The sequence below is a fragment of the Lynx canadensis genome, chromosome A1, assembly GCF_007474595.2.
Source record: "Lynx canadensis isolate LIC74 chromosome A1, mLynCan4.pri.v2, whole genome shotgun sequence".
NCBI classification, from domain to species: Eukaryota; Metazoa; Chordata; class Mammalia; order Carnivora; family Felidae; genus Lynx; species Lynx canadensis.
In genome coordinates this window covers 88,528,713-88,543,823 of record NC_044303.2, presented here as the reverse complement: position 1 = coordinate 88,543,823, position 15,111 = coordinate 88,528,713, and the positions used below count along the sequence as shown (strand labels likewise).

Below are 15,111 nucleotides of genomic sequence, written 5' to 3'. Positions count from 1 at the left end.
TGCCTTCCAGGCCACATTTTCAAAAGGAAGAGGTCACCACACATAGTCACCCTAGGAGGACATAAAAGGGAAGCTGGACTGGTATGTGGGTCACCTCTTGGAGTGGGAGTGGCATAGCCTTCAGGATGTCTACCAGTTTTAAATAAATAGTTGTGTTTGAATGCAAAAGAAGAGTTTCCTGGTGTTTGTGATGCACAGCTCAGAATCACAGTCACCACGACCCCACACTAGTCACTGCCTTCTCAAGATGGTGGGCGGGGTCTCCATGTCGCTGAGACAGTGGCAGAGAACTAGAGGGAGGTAACAGCAAAACCTGGGCATCCTAATCAACGTTTTTCACACACATTGACTCCTCTAGGACTCAAGACCAGTTGTTGAGGTGGGTGCCATTCTGTTAGAAAGGAAAACAGAAGCAGAGTGTATGCACACAGGTATTTCTGCATAGACCATTCTGACCCAAGACCTCACAACCAGTTTGTGGCAAAACTTGACTCCAAAATCTGGATGTTTAAGGTCTCTTTTGGCAACAAGGCCATTCACATACCATAGGCCAAACAAAGCAAGGCATACTGTCAAGCCCATTCTGAAAGAAAAGTAAATGTGGTCCACATGGAGGACGATGGCCAGGAAGGAAAGGTGAACAAATAGGACAAATAATACAATGTATTTTACTCTGCTAGCATGTGATCCCCTAAACAGAATTATCTTATTTTTTTGCAGTGCCCAGAACCATGGCTGGCATTTAGTAAATGAAGCCAAGAATCTTGAAGAAAATAACATGACCATATTTATTTTAAACATAGTGATGGTTCTATATCTTTTTATTTTGGATCCTGATGAGTTCCCAATTGTTTATTTCTGTTATTTCCCTTGCCTCCTGAGCCATGTTTACTTAGAAGTTGATGTGGCGGAGGTCAAAGAGGTTGCTGCCTCTTTACTCCTGAAGGAATTTTATGGTTTCCTGCCTCAAATTTAGGTCTTTCATCCATTTTGAATTTATTGTTGTGTATGGTGTAAGAAAGTGGTCCAGGTTCACTCTTCGGCATGTCATTCTCCAGTTTTCCCAGTACCATTTGCTAAAGAAACTGTCTTTTTTCCATTGGATACTCTTTGCTACTTGTGAAAATTAGGTTGGCCAGAGATTTGTGGGTCCATTTTTGTATTCTCTATTTTGTTCCATGTTTCTTTTTTTGTGTAAGTCTTGATGATTACAGGTTTGCAATGATTACTGTCTTGATGATTACAGGTTTGCAATGCAGCTGGAATTCCCAAATTGTGATGTTTCCAGCTTTGTTTTTTTTTCCATCATAACTTTGGCTATTCAGAGTCTTTTCTGGTTCAATACCAATTTTGTGATGGTTTGTTCTAACTCTGTGAAAACTACTGGTGTTATTTGAATAGGGATTTCACTGAATGTGTAGATTGCTTTGGGTTGTAGATACTATTTAATGTTTTTTCCTCCAATCCATAAACATGGAATGGCTTCCCATTTCTTTGTGTTATCAATTTCTTTCACAAGTGTTTTATAGTTCTCAGGCAATAGATCTTTTACCTCTTTGGGTAGGTTTATTTTTAGACATCTTATTGAACTTGGTGCAGTTGAAAATGGAATCAATTACTTGATTTCTCTCTCCCGCTTCATTATTGTATAGAATTGCAGCAGATTCCAGTATATTGATTTTTTATCCTGTGCCTTTATTGCATTTACATATCCATTCTAGCAATTTTTAAATGGGGTCTTTCAGTTGTACTTCATAGAGTGTCACGCCATCTGCAAATAGTGAAATGTTGACTTCTTCGCTGATTTTGATGCCTCTGATGACTGTGGCTGGGATTTCCAATACTATGTTAAATACCAGTGGTGACAGTTGATATCCCTGTCTTATTTCTGAATAAAGGAAACGCTCTCAATTTTTCCCCCATTGAGGATTATATTACCTGTAGGTCTTTCATATATGGCCTTTGTGCTGTGGAGGTACATTCCCCTTATCTACACTTTATGGTGTGTTTTTATCAAGAAATGACACTGTACTTTGCCAAACATTTTTTCTGCATATTTTGGGAGAATCATATGGTTCTTATCCTTTCCTTTATTAATATGTCATACCACGGTGATTTTTTGTGTGTGAATATTGAACTATCTTTGCAGTCGAGGAATAAAACCCACTTGATTGTGGTGAGTGATTTCTTTAAATACACTGTTGGATTAGATTTGCAAGTATTGTGAATTGCATCCATGTTCATTAGGGATATTGGCATGCAATTCTCTTTTTTAGTAGACTCTGGTTTTGGAATCAAGGGAGATGATTTACGATGGGCTTGTAAAATTACTTTGAATATTTTGTTTCCATTTCTATATTTTGGGACACTTTGAGAAGAATGGGTATTGATGCTTCTTTAAATGTTTTGTAGAATTCCCTGGAAAGCCATCTGGCCCAGGATTTTTGTTTGCTGGGATATTTTTGATTACTGCTTCAGTTTCTTTGCTGGTTATCAGTCAATTCTGTTTTTCTATTTATTCTTGTCCAGTGTTGGTAACTTGTAAGTTTTTAGGAACTTATCCATTACTTCCATATTTCCCAATTTTGGCATTAATTTTTCATAATATTCTTGTATAATTTTTGTATTTCTTGATGTTTATTGTGATCTCTGCTCACTCATTTATGATTTTACTTATTTGGTTTCTTTCTCTTTTCTTTTTTTTTTTTTAATTTTTTTTTTCCCAACGTTTATTTATTTTTGGGACAGAGAGAGACAGAGCATGAACAGGGGAGGGGCAGAGAGAGAGGGAGACACAGAATCGGAAACAGGCTCCAGGCTCTGAGCCATCAGCCCAGAGCCTGACGCGGGGCTCGAACTCACGGACCGCGAGATCGTGACCTGGCTGAAGTCGGACGCTTAACTGACTGCGCCACCCAGGCGCCCCTCTCTTTTCTTTTTAGAAGCCTTGAAGCGTGTTTATCAATTTTATTAATTCTTTCAAAGAACCAGCTCTGGTTTCATTGATCTGCTCTACAATGTCTTTCTCTTTGTTTCTATGTCACTTATTTCTAATTTTTTTAACGTTTATTTATGTTTGAGAGGCAGAGCACGAGTGGGGGAGGGGCAGAAAGACGGAGACACAGAATCTGAAGCAGGCCCCAGGCTCTGAACTGTCAGCACAGATACTAACATGGGGCCTGAACTCAGCATCTGTGAGATCGTGACCTGAGACGAAGTCGGATTGCTTAACCGATGAGGTCACCCAGGAGCCACTATGTCAATGATTTCTGCTCTAGTTTTCATTATTTCCCTATGCTGGCTTTAGGCTGAGTTTGTGGCTCTTTTTCTCACTCGTTAGGTGTAACTTTAAGTCGTGTACTCAGAGATTTTTCTTGCTTCTTGAGGTATGATTGTATTGCCAAATACTTTTATGACTGTGTTTGCACCATCCCAAATATTTTGGACTGTTGTGCTTTCATCATTTGTTTCCATGTATTTTTTAAAATTTCTGTTGTAATTTCCTGGTTGACCCAGTCATTCTTTCATAGAATGTTGTTTAACCTTCATGTAATTGTGGTCTTTCCAAATTTTTACCTGTGTTTGACTTCAAACTTCATATGTCGTGCTTGGAAAATATGCATGGTATGATCTCAATATTTAGTACTTGTTAACATGATTTGTGACCTAGTATGTTATCTATTCGGGAAAATGCCCCATGTGCCCTCAAAAAGAATGTTTGAGGATGGAATGTTCTGAATATACCTGTTAAATCCATTTTGTCCAGGGTCTCCTTCAAAGGCATTGCTACCTTGTTAACTTTCTGCTTAGATTATCTGTCCATTGTCATACTTGGGGTGTTAAAATCTCTTCCTATTTTTGTAGTATTGTCATTGAGTTCTCTTATGATTGTTATTGTTTTATGCACTTTAGTTCTTTCAAATTGGGGGCATAAATGTTTACAATTTTTGACCTTCTTTTTAATTAGACTTCTTTAGTATGTTATAGTGTTGTATTTCATCTCTTCTTACAGTCTCGGTTTATAATCTTGTTTCTCTGATAGCAGTATTGCTACTCTGGCTTTCTCTTCACATCCATTTGCATGATAAATGCTCTCCAGCCCCTCACTTTCAATCTTCAGGTGTCTTTAGGTATAAAATGAATGTCTTGTAGGCAACATATCCTTTGGTGTTGTTTCTTACTCATTCTAACACCCTATGTCTTTTGATTGAAGCATGTATTGTATTTACATTCACAGTGATTACTGATAGATCTGAATTCAGTGCCATTTTGTTACCTGTTTTGTCATTGTTTCTGCAGAGTTTCTCTGTTTCTTTCTAGTCTTTGTCGTATTTGGTATTCCTTACTCAAAGTGTCCCCTTTAATGTTTATTTCAGTGTTGGTTTACTGGTCACCAGCTACTTTAACTTTTTTGTCTAGGAAAATCATTATCTCTCCTATTCTGATTGACAGCGTTGGTGGATAGAGTATTCTTGGCTGCATATTTTTCCCATTCAGCATGTTGAATATATCATGCCACTCCAGTTGGCCCAGTTTCTGTGGGGAGGTCTTCTGCTATTATTTGTCTTCCCTCATAAGTTAGGGACTTCTTTTCTATTGCTGCTTTTAGGATGTTTTCATTATCTCTATATTTTACCATTTCTACTATGATATGTCTTGGTGTTTACTTGCTTTTGTAGATTTTGTTGGGACTTCTCTGTGCCTCTTGAATTTGGATGTCTCAGATTAAGATTGTCTTCAGCTATAATTTCTTTTTGGTATAATTGTAAATGTTTGTTTGTTTTTTTGTTTGTTTTCTTTCTGCTACATCATTACGAGTGTATGGAAATACAACACATTCCTGTATATTAATTGTTTATTCTATAACTTTACTGAATTATTTTTCAGTTCTAATATTTTTCAATTCAATTTTAAATTCTTTTCTTTCAGCTACATCATTATGAGTGTAAAAAATGCAACATATTCCTGCATATTAGTGGCATTATCTACATTTTTTATGCATACATTTTCAGTTCTAATAATTTTTAGATGGATTCATTAAGGTTTTTATATATAGTGTCATGTCATCTGAAAATTGCAATTTTTCGTTATTCCTTACAAATTTGGATGACATTTCTATCTGATTCTTTTCTTATTACTGTGGTTACCTCTTTTGGTACTAGTTTACACAGAAGTGGTGAAACTGGATATTTGTGCTTCCTTCCTGATCTTGGTGTAAAGGTTTTCACTTTTTCAACATTGAGTATATTACCACTTTTTGATTTTCTCATATGGCCTTTTACATGTTGAGGTGTGTTCTTTCTAAATTCATTTTGTTGTGCCTTATTATAATGAATAGGTATTGTATTTTGTCAAATGCTTTTTCTGCATCTATAGAGATGAATATATGGTTTTTACCCTTCATGGTTTTAATATCATTTATCACATTGAAGTTGGAAACACCAATGCATCACTAAAATAAGTTATAGTGGATAACAGCCAATGATTTTTAAAATTTAATATTGAATATGTTTTGGTAAAACCTGTTGAGGAATACTTGCATATAATGGTTTTCATATCTGTGTAATACTGGCCTTTTGAAATCAAGTTGAAAGTTTTCATTTATCCTCTATTTTCGTTTAGTAGATTGAGAATAGTTATTAACTTTTTTTTTTAAGTGTTTGATAGAATTCCCCTGTGAAGCCATCTGAACCTGGACTTTGCTTTGCTTGGGTGATTTTTGATTACTGATTCAATTTTATTACTAGTAAACAGTCTGTTCCAATTTTCTATTTTCCAATTTATCTATTCCTTCTAGTTTGTCTAGTCATTAGCATATAATTTGTCTCTATATTATTTTATATTTCTTTGCATTTAAGTGATTCTGTTGTTATTTTAGCTTCTTGACTTATTTTATTTCTTTTTTATGTTTAATTTAGTTTTGAAAGAATGACCAGGGTAGAAGAAGCGGGGGGGGGGGGGGACAGAGGATCCAAAGTGGGCTCTGCACTGACAGCAGCAACCAATGTGAGGTTCAGACTCACAAACCATAAAGACCATTACCTGAGCCAAAGTCTGATGTTCAACCAACTGAGCCACCTGATTTTATTTTTTCGAGTCTTCTTTTTTCAGTCTGGCTGAAGTTTTTATTTTGTTTTTTTCAGTTGTGCTTATTTTTTCAAAGAACAACCTCTTGATTTCATTGATATTGACTTTTTTTTCTTTTAGTTTATATTAGTGTATGGAAAACAATTTGACAATAAATTTCATATTAAAAAAATAAAAAATGCATCCATTTAACCAAAAAAAAAATAGTAGATTTTTGTTGAATTTCACAACCAGGAAATGCCGGGTCTTTCATTTGTGGCCTGGTACACCCTCAAGTGGCAGATGGAGAGACTTCCCCTTCATTCTCATTGTGCAATAAATGTTAGATTTTAATGGCTTTATATTTTATATTTGAACAGTCATTTATATTCACAGAAAAAATAAGGGTAAGGTATAGAGATTTTCAATATACTTTCTGCTTCCACACATGTGGCTTCCACCAGAACCCACATACTCTACCAGAGTGGTACATTATTTCCAATAGATAAACCTACAGTGATACATTATAATCAACAAAAGTCCAGAGGTTACATTATTGTTCATTCTTAGTGTTGCGTGTGTGTGTGTGTGTGTTTGGAAAAAAAGTATATTGAGTTGTGTGGATCTTTATAGAATTACAGATTCTAAAAGTCCTCTGTATTCAAAACATTCCCCTCTCTCCTTTTCCAACCACTGATCCTATTGTTTTCTCTGCAGTTTTGCTTTTCCCAGAGGTCTTGTAGTTGGAGTCACACAGATGCAGCCTTGTTATTGGATTATTTAAAAAACTATCCCAATATCAGATGTTTTTTGATAGTGAAAATGGGCCACAAAAACAGCAATATTGATAAGGATTAAGATTAAACTTAGTTATAAGAAGTTGTTCTTGATGGGTATTACAAAAACAAACACGTGGTAAGATTCTAGAGTTGTTTCCTTATTGCTGACTGTGTGAAATAAGATGAGAAGAAACAACTGAAGAGACTTGGAGTTGGGAGTGACAGAATAGTCCACCACAAGAGCCTACAAGTTTGTGTCAAACAAGATACTTTGGCGAGGAGTGTGTATACCTCAACCCTAAATGCTGCTTGAATGGAGATTCACTTTTAAAATTTACTAAGTACAACTGATCAAACAGGTGGAAGAGGCTGTTAGAAAGCAGGCTACAAATTTCTCACCATGCAGCTGCCCTGGCAGAGTGCTGAAATCCCTATAAAAGGATTACTTCAGGACACTGCGGTGGCTCAGTTAAGTGTCCAACTCTTTACTTCAGTTCAAGTCTTGATTTCACAGTTTGTGAGACCAAGCCCTGCATCAGGCACTCTGCTGCATACTCGGGATTCTCTCTCTCCCTCTCTCTATGCCCCTCCTTTCTCTCACTCTTAAAAATAAATAAATAAAAGTTACAGAAATAATTAATTCACCCAAATTAAATGGAGGAGACACTACTCATTCCCACAGATGTGCTGTATCACCTAGCTAGGAACTTGAGACCAATTTAGAATATATGTGAAGACTGCCAAAACCTTTCAACCATCAGTTACATTGGACAATCTGCTACTGTATTCTGGTTATTTGAAATTAACATTATTGAAAGACTTTTGGTCTTTCTGATGCTGAAACCATACAACTCCTAGAAAGGTTATCTAGGGAAATGATCTTACATGTAGAAATTTGGAACCCAGATGTTTCCATTATTATCCAGGAAGTAGGATATTTCACTTTTCCCTATAGTGTCTGCCCCTCCTACAAATCCCAAAGCTAAGGCTGTACTGTTTCTACAGGTGAAATGACACTTATGGACATGGGGGAGATGAGCTGAGAACATCCCTTCCCTATAACTTCTTCTTGTCCCATCTCTCATAGTCTCACTCTAAAGTCTCATTTGGGTAAGTGACTATTTCTCAGCTTCATTAACAGTAAGTGTTCAAGACTCAGAAGGGAGGTGAGATGAAGCATGATTTTTGGTTGAAATATTAGAATATTCATAGTTTCAGTCTTACAACTTATTGAATTATAACTACCATCAGTTGATATTTCCAGGTTAAAGGTGAATTTAATTAATGTTATTAGAGTATACAATTATATACTTATAGAATGACATTTGTGTGCATATCATGTTCCATTTCAAATTTGAATGCATTTTACTTTTTCTCACTTTGCTTGCTTATTCCTTTCTCCAGGATTTCAGAGAATTAAATAACTTAAAAGAATGATATCTTTGTCATCATTCATCATGTTTCCCTCTGCACCCTGTACTCTTTCAATTGCCAGAAAGCAGCAGATGCTTTCCAGTTACTTAATGGTATCTGATGATTAGCATACTAATTATTTTGACATTAGTACCTTTTACAAAAACATGTTCTTTTACAAAAAAGTGTTCTTTTTTTAATTTTTCAAATTTTCAGCTCTGTTTCTCATGGTGTCACTATCACTACTGAACCAACCAACTTACCCGCACCTTTTCACTTAAAATTCTCATAAGGACTTTAAGCTATAAATAACTAGACATAGGTTTTGTGGTTCATTTTTAAGAGTATGGTAAAACTAAGGAGAAATATGATCCTTTGACAGAAACAATAATACAAAAGAAGACGGGATGTGATTTTTTTCATATAGATTATACAGTGTGTGTGTGTGTGCATGCGCGCACGTGCATGTGGCAGTCTAGAAAGCACTGTATAAATATTATATAATTTATTGGATAATAGAACTTCGAATGAAAGATTTTTTATAATGGTAAGGAAATACATTTTATAAAACTTTATTTTCTCCTATATAACATAATCTACCGAGAATTATCACTTGGGTTGTTGCAAATGATTTCTTCCTTTCATTTCCCCTTATTATTTCAGACATTTGATGTCAGTCCAAAGAACTTATGATGGGTGTTTGTGCCAGGTTTGTTTAAGGGTGATATTTACTCACCATTATCTATGGTTATGTACATAATTTTGGCTTAAAATATTGAAAATACCCTCAAGTAAGAGCATACACATTAGAGTGAACTTCATCTGCCTTATCCGTCTTCCAGGACTGTTTAGTGTTTGCACCCTCAACCCCAGGAAGAACTAATTATCTCTCTTCATACTGAGTACTGAGATGTGCATTTAGATTTAGAGGTTTTCAATATTTGTGCTAAGACCAAGTTCCTTTTTATGTACTCACCAATAAAATATACATATTTTTTAAATATTTCATTTCTACAGATAGAATCCATGTCTTCCAAATCCCATTATTTTTCTTGGTAGAGTTTTCAGATTTATTGAATATAATCACGGGATGCAGGAACTGAAATTCAGAAAAGTGGCAGTGACTTTTTTGGACGACTATATATTACTTGCATACATGCATTTAATGTGTATGCAATAGTTGGTATATACATCTACTAAAATAATTATTCATCATTTTTCTGATAAATTTAACTGAATGTCTTACACTTGATTGTCCAACTCAAACCTATGGCAAACATGGTAATTTCTTGTCTAGGCTCAACACCAAAACCATCAAAAGTGTCACGGTGGGGGGAATGGCAGAGAACATTATGTATCTACTCAGCAGAAATACACCTTCTGAAATGACCATCTATCCCTTGGCTCTTGTCCACATAATAAAACTCTTCCCTGCACTGTTTTTAATGTCTACAGACATATTTGAAGTACTGAACATTCTAAGTGATTTCAAATTCAAGGCTTTATTCTGCATGATCAGGGAGACACGGGGTCTCTCCTTGAGCACCACCTGCCACCTCGGCATGTTCAAGGCCATCATGATCAGCCCTAGCACCTCCTGGTTGGCCAGCTTTAAACATACGTGCAAAAAGTACATCTTCCATTCTTTTATCATCTTATGGTTTCTCAGATGTCTCTCATTAGTAACTGCATCTTGTATACTGCTGCTCCTTCTAAAGTGACCCAGAGCAGTCTACTGCGTGTCAATAAATACTTCTCACTTTCTCACCTAAACTCCATCATCAGGGAACCGTTTTTCACTTTTTCAATATCCAGGGATGGTTGTTTGTTGGAGGCATGCTGCTCTCAAGTGCATACATTATGATTCTCTTGTGCAGTCATCAGAGGCAGTGCCAGCACCTCTCCTCAAGAGTCTCCCCCTAGAGAAGGGCCACCCAAACCATCCTGCTGTTGGCGAGTTTCTTTGTGGTCATGTGGGCGTCATTATCTCCTTCTCTTCCACTCTGTTATGGGTGCATGACACATTCATTCTGGATGTCCAGAAGCTTGTGCCAATGTCTATGCCACTGTCAGTGCATTGGTGCTAACAAGTTCTAATAAAATAATAAAAAATGTGTTTCAAAAGTGTGGGAAAATTACAATCAAGTTATAGGTACACGTTCTGAAAATCGTTATCTATAACTGATTATTTTGATTTTATTCAAATTATGGACTGTTTATATATAATATTTAAATGTAATTTTAATTTATATGTAATTGAAAGTTTTACTGTATCCAAATATGTTTCAAACCTCTGTTACCAAGTACCCTCGAGTTTCTTAGTATAGTATCAAGGAGGATTTGATATTCCCATGTGTTGACAATTCCTTTATCTTTCATTTTATTATTCAAACACCCTTAAGGAAAATTTTTCTGTATACAAGAGAAATACACTCTAAAGCATGACTACTTTAGTACAATGCTAGTAATTACCTATTGGTAATGCAACATTTGAAAATTCTATTTACTCTTTTTAGTTCAAGATATTTAGCTGTGCATTTAATTTTAATTAAACAAGACTTTTCTGACACTATATTTATTTATCTGTGTTCTGGCATCTATTAAGGCTGCAGAGTGTACTCTCACCTCTGTAGGTTTTCTAATTTATTTTTCTCTGCTTTAAAACGCTGTGCTTTTTAATGTTTTTGTTGTAATTTCTTTTGTTTACACAATTTGATTAAGATTTCTGGTATCTTTATCTGCTTTGTTGCAATGCATTTTTTTTATAACATCATGACTAGTTTTTAAATTAGAAATTTATAATCATTTCTTTAATTTTGCTTTATTATTTTGTATAGACTAGTGAAACAATTAAATGATTCTTATTTCTTCCCATTCTGATCTTCATATTTCATCGTGACAACTCTATTCTCCATAAATATTCTCTATTTATGTCTTTAGCTTCAATATTTTTCTTCAATATCTAGTATATTTCTCTCATCAACTCAGACTAATATAATTAACTAATATATTGTGTACTAAATTGAATTATTTAATTTTCTTTTTTTTGTATTTTAATATGAATTTTATTGTCAAATTGATTTGCATACAACACCCAGTGCTCATCCCAACTGGTGCCCTCCTCAATGCCTATAACTCACTTTCCCCTCCCTCCCACCCCCCATAAACCCTCAGTTTATTCTCAGTTTTTAAAAGTCACTTATGGTTTGGCTCCCTCCCTCTCTTTTTTTTCCTTCCCCTCCCCCATGGTCTTCTGTTAAGTTTCTCAGGATCCACACAAAGAGTTTCACAAAGAGTGAAAACATATGGTATCTGTCTTTGTATGGCTTATTTCACTTAGCATGACACTCTCCAGTTCCATCCACGTTGCTACAAAAAGCCATATTTCATTCTTTCTCATTGCCAAGTAGTATTACATTGTGTATATAAACCACAATTTCTTTAACCATTCATCAGTTGATGGATATTTAGTCTCTTTCCATAATTTGGCCATTGTTGAAAGTGCTGCTATAAACATTGGGGTACAATGTCCCTATGTATCAGCACGCTTGTATCCCTTGGGTAAATTCCTAGCGGTGCTATTTCTGGGTCATAGGATAGACCCACTTTTAATTTTTTTGAGGAACCTCCACACTGTTTTCCAGAGCGGCTTCACCAGTTTGCATTCCTATCAGCAGTGCAAGAAGGCTCTCGTTTCTCCACATCCTCTCCAGCATCTATAGTCTCCTGATTTGTTCATTTAGCCACTCTGACTGGTGTGAGGGGGTGTCTCAGTGTGGTTTTGATTTGTATTTCCCTGATGAGGAATGACATTGAGCATCTTTTTATGTGCCTGTTGGCCATCTGGATGTCTTTAGAGAAGTGTCTATTCATGTTTTCTGCCCATTTTTTCACTGAATTACTTGCTTTTTGGGTGTGGAGTTAGGTGAGTTCTTTATAGATTTTGGATACTAGCCCTTTGTCCAATATGTTATTTGCAAATATCTTTTCCATTTCCATCAGTTGCCTTTTAGTTTTGTTGATTGTTTCCTTTGCGATGCAGAAGCTTTTTATCTTCATGGGGTCCCAATAGTTCATTTTGCTTTTAATTCCGTTGCCTTTGGGGATGTGTCAAGTAAGAAATTGCTGTGACTGAGGTCACAGAGGTTTTTTTCCTGCTTTCTCCTCTAGGATTTTGATGGTTTCCTGTCTCATATTCAGGTCCTGTATCCAATTTGAGTTTATTTTTGTGCACGGTGTAAGAAAGTGGTCCAGGTTCATTCTGCATGTTGCTGTCCAGTTCTCCTAGCACCATTTCTTAAATACACTGTCTTTGTTGCATTGGATATTCTTTCCTGCTTTGTCAAAGATTAGTTGGCCATCCTTTTGTGGGTCCAATTCTGGAGTCTCTATTCTATTCCATTGGTCTATGTGTCTGCTTTTGTGCCAATGCCATGCTGTCTTGATGATGACAGCATTGTAGTAGAGGCTAAAGTCTGGGATTGTGATGCCTCCCACTTTGGTCTTCTTATTCAATATTACTTTGGTCATTCGGGGTCTTTTGTGGTTCATACAAAGTTTAGGATTCTTTGTTCTAGCTTCGAGAAGAATGCTGGAGCAATTTTGATTGGGATTGCATTGAATGTGTAGAATGCTTTGGGTAGTATTGACATTTTAACAATATTCTTCCAATCCATGAGCATGGAAAGTTTTTCCATTCTTTATATCTTCTTCAATTTCCTTCATAAGCTTTCTATAGTTTTCAGCACACAGATCTTTTACATCTTTGGTTAGTGTTTATTCCTAGGCATTTTATGATTCTTGGTGAATTTGTGAATGGGATCAGTTTGTCTTTCTCTTGCTTCATTATTAGTGTATATGAATGAAACTGATTTCTGTACATTGATTTTTTATCCTGCAATTTTGCTGAATTCATGTATTAGTTCTAGTAGACTTTGGTGGAGTCTATCGGGTTTTCCATGTATAATACCATGTCATCTGAAAAAGTGAAAGCTTGACTTCATCATTGCCAATTTTGATGCCTTTGATTTCCTTTTGTTGTCTGATTGCTGATGCTAGAACTTGCAACAGTATGTTAAACAACAATGGTGAGAGTGGACATCCCTGTCATGTTCCTGATCTCAGGGGGAAAGCTCTCAATTTTCCCTATTGAGGATGATATTAGCTGTGGGCTTTTCATAAATGGCTTTGATGATGATTAAGTATGTTCCTTCTATCCTGACTTTCTTGAGGGTTTTTAGTAAGAAAAGATGCTGAATTTTTTCAAATGCTTTTTCTGCATCGTTTGACAGGATCATATAGTTCTTTTATTTTCTTTTATTAATGTGATGTATCACAATGATTGAATTGCCAATGTTGAACAAGTCTGCAGCCCAGGAATGAATCCACTTGATCATGGTGAATAATCCTTTTTATATGCTGTTGAATTCGATTTGCTAGTATCTTATTGAGAATTTTTGCATCCATATCCATCAGGGATATTGGCCTGTAGTTCTCTTTTTTGGCTGGGTCTCTGGTTTAGGATTCAAAGTAATGCTGGCTTCATAGAATGAGTCTGGAAGTTTTCCTTCTCTTTCTATGTTTTGGAACAGCTTGAGAAGGATAGGTATTATCTCTTCTTTAAATGTCTGGTAGAATTCCCCAGGGAAGCCATCTTGTCCTGGACTCTTATTTGTTGGGGGATTTTAAAAAATATTTTTAATGTTTATTTATTTTTGAGAGAGAGAGATAGAGCATGAGCAGAGGAGGGACATAGAGAGAGGGAGACACAGAATCAGCAGGCTCCAGGCTCTGAGCTGTCAGCACAGAGCCTCACGTGGGGCTTCAACTCACAAACTGCAAGATCATGACCTGAGCCGGAGTTGGACACTTAACCGACTGAACCACCCAGGCGCCACAATTGGGAGATTTTTGATGAACTGATTAAATTTCTTTGCTGGTTATGGGTCCGTTCAAGTTTTCTATTTCCTCCTGATTGAGTTTTGGAAGTGTGTGGGTGTTTAGGAATTTGTCCATTTCTTCCAGGTTGTCCAGTTTGTTGGCATATAGTTTTTCATAGTGTTCCCTGATAATTGCTTGTATTTCTGAGGGATTGGTTGTAATAATTCCATTTTCATTCATGATTTTATCTATTTGGGTCATTTCCCTTTTCTTTTTGAGAAGGGTGGTTAGAGGTTTATCAATTTTGTTTATTTTTTCAAAAAAACAACTCTTGGTTTCACTGATCTGCTCTACAGATTTTTTAGATTCTATATTGTTTATTTCTGCTCTGATCTTTATTATTTCTCTTCTTCTGCTGGGTTTAGGGTATCTTTGCTGTTCTTCTATGTACTTGGGATTTTTCTTGTTTCTTGCAATGTATTCCCTCTCAGCAGTGACTTCGCTGCATCCCAAAGCATTTGGATTGTTGTATTTTAATTTTCATTTGTTTCCATATATGTTTTTAAATTTCTTCTCTAATTGCCTGGTTGACCCATTCATTCTTTAGTAGGGTGTACTTTAACCTCCATGCTTTTGGAGGTTTTCCAGACTTTTTCCTGTGGTTGATTTCAAGCTTCATAGCATTGTGGTCTGAAAGTGTGCATGGTATGATCTCAATTCTTTAATACTTATGAAGGGCTGTTTTGTGACCCAGTATGTGATCTATCTTGGAGAATGTTCCATGTGCACTTGAGAAGAAAGTATATTCTGTTGCTTTGGGATGCAGAGTTCTAAATATATCTGTCAAGTCCATCTGATCCAATGCATCATTCAGAGCCCTTGTTTCTTTATTGATCCTATGTCTAGATGACTTATCCATTGTTGTAAGTGGGGCATTAAAGTCCCCTGAAGTTACCTCATTCTTATTAAGATT

At 36.0% G+C, this 15,111-nt stretch overlaps 1 pseudogene; it reads left to right on the top strand.

Annotated features, from left to right (window-relative positions):
- Positions 1–9,643: 9,643 nt before the first annotated feature.
- On the top strand, positions 9,644–10,410 carry LOC115514264 (annotated as a pseudogene).
- The last annotated feature ends 4,701 nt before the right edge of the window (positions 10,411–15,111 follow it).